Below are 2907 nucleotides of genomic sequence, written 5' to 3'. Positions count from 1 at the left end.
TCATAAATCCTCCATTGATTGAAACTGCCACATAATAGCACCAATTTTCCAATTTCACGGGAAAAATTATGCAGACATTTTTTTTTCATGCCTTGCAACATTACGATGAATCCTTCTTTATCCCGCTGAAGCGGCGACCGTTCAACGACATGATGCTGTTCCTAAAGGGTGAATAATTCACACTCGCCTTTGGCAATTAACAGCTAATGTTTAGCAGCTTTGCGCCAAACAAGATTTTTGTCTTTTATATTTTAAAACCTACTTAGTAACTTAGTAATCAAAAGTTTGGGGGAATCTCTGGGTCTGAGAATATTTTTTAGAATTTGGGCTAAGCAACTTTGTCCATCCATCCCTTTTCTTAACTGCTTATTCAGTTCAAAGTAGCCGGATCTTGCTCTTTTATTTATTTATTTATTTATTTTTTCAGAAATTTTAACACACAGAAAATCCAGCGTGGTTTGGCCAAGAAGTTGGCCTTTATAAAGTTCATACTTTGTACAAACTGTGAAAGCAAGTAGTCTGTTCAATTAGATAGTAAAATGTTATGATGTACTATTTAGGTGCTTTTACATTCCCATCCAACCCTACTTGTACTGAAACACAGTGCTGAAATGTTTTATTTGCACCCATACATGATGTAGCAACCATGATGTCACCCACTGGTTTCAAATTCTTGTTTTGAAGACTCAAAGAGATGGATTTTACCGTTACCATCTTGTTGGTGGTAGATCTGACTGTGGAACTGCACGCTTATTGGCTTGATTAGATCAGCAGCCGGGAAGATATCCAGGATAATCCTCTTTTCTGACACTTGGAATGACCAAAATTGACCTTACCTTATTCAATATGATCCAAAATGACTGACTGAGCTCATAAACTCACCAGGAAAGTGCTTACAGGGTTTGAGCCAGAGGCTTGTTTCTCCAAAAGACTTATGTAGGACTGTAAGTATATCTGCATCCACAAGTACTGCCCTCTGCAGGCCACTGAAAAAATACAGGTTTTAGGTAACCTTGACTTTTCAGATTTGGAAGCTATGTCAGTTTTTTATACTTACTATTTACCTTTTAAGAATCAATAGATTGCAGGTATCTGTGTTCAATGAGGGTTTGGGGTCTAACATCAACATTTATGCTTGTTGTGCTTTAGATAGACTATAATTGCAGACCTCTCTAAAACTGTAAGCTATAACTCGTGATGTAACTTGATGTGCACCTTTATACTTCAGCACTGAATCTATCTCAAGCCTATTATGTAACAACTACACATTGCATCGGCAAAGCTCACAGGGAATGTGATCGGCACGCTCAGTACCATTGTGTCCTCGTATGCATTTCTAGCTCTCTCAGACTCTACTGAGATTCAGTGCAGAAGAAATCACACATAAAGGGGTTCACGGCCGACTGAGGTTGTAGCTGACGGTTGTTCGCTCGAGGACACCGGTCTCTTGCTGGTAGGTAGCTCTCTAAGGTATTTCCCACTCTCATTGGTAGCTGTCTAAATCACTCAGCTCAATGTTGAGATAAGTTTAAGATGAATTTATCAGTCTCTAGTCTCTCCCTCTGTGGACGCCCTTTCAGGCAAAAACACAACTTGATGATATTTAGGGAAAATCCAATTTGGATGAAAACACTTTTTAAAACACTAACTTCATCTTAGAAAGCCTGCCTTCCAGAAAGCCTTGAGGTCAAACTACACAGTTGTATTTCTTGAAACTTGGTAAAGAGACAGAGCAATGAAAAAGGAAGAATCTGTGAAATTTTAGTAAGGATCGGGATAACTTTATTTAAAATTGTGTAACAGCCCATTGGCCTTGGCAGAGGTTCCACGATAATCATGCAGTGAAAATCTAATATTGTTACAACCCTAGTTATTAGCCTCTGGGACCCATACCCATGGTTCTACAATAAATAACAGCACATCTCTTATCTTCATGCTTCACAGGGACCCCCCCCAAAAAAAAACCCCAAAACAAACAAACCAACAAAAAAACAAAAACAAAAAACAACTCCTCATTAGCTCACATCTGCACATTTTATTTCCCATGTGGAAAACCATCATGCACAAGCTTGTGTGGATGCACAAGCAGCTGTAAATGAAACACAGGCAGTCAATGGTGGGAAAAATCTGTCTAGGACCCAGACATTTTTCCCACCATTGACTGCAATGCATTTCCAGCCTGTGTGTGTGAGAGCAGCTGCTGGCTTCACCACTGCACTCCTGAGTGCCTTCTTCTCGGTTTTAAGCTGCAAACTTCAAGGTTTTGACTACAGTTTGACCCCTCTGACCTTCTTCTAATGGCTGACTTTTTAACCCCACATTGACCTGCTCACAAGTTTGTTTTTATTCTTTGGTCTGCATGTGTTAAATAGTAATGTGGCCTTCTTTATGTATATAAAGAAGTTAAACAAGTGTAATATTACAGCTGTTATTAAGGCGAGGAGGGGGGTAACACCTGGACTCACCTGGTGTCACCCCTACTTTTATTTATTTATTTTTTTGCTGCTTTATACCAGCCCCCCCCCCCCCCATCTGCACCTACAACCTGTGCACTGGCTCATATACAGTACAGCGCGTGCGCATACATGCAAACGTGCACGCTCAAGTTAAGCAGCAAGTCATGTGGCACACACAGTTGCCATGTGACGCCTTTTCCTTTTTTTTCTCTTTTTGGAGTTATGCTTATTGTGGGATGTCAGTGACTGTGCTCATTACTATTATGGGATGCCACACGGGGGTGGGAGGGGGACGTCTCCATGGTAACCCCGGTTGCTAAGGGAGGGGTGTAGGTGTGTGTGGAAGGAGGGGTGTGTGTGTTCGTGTATGCATAGAGGAATGGGGAAGGGGGGGTGGATTGACTATTATGGTCTGTACGTTGCAAGGTAACTATGCAGAGTGGGGGAGGGG

The sequence above is a fragment of the Oreochromis aureus genome, linkage group 22 (genome assembly GCF_013358895.1).
Source record: "Oreochromis aureus strain Israel breed Guangdong linkage group 22, ZZ_aureus, whole genome shotgun sequence".
Taxonomy (NCBI): Eukaryota; Metazoa; Chordata; class Actinopteri; order Cichliformes; family Cichlidae; genus Oreochromis; species Oreochromis aureus.
This window is presented reverse-complemented; position numbering follows the sequence as displayed.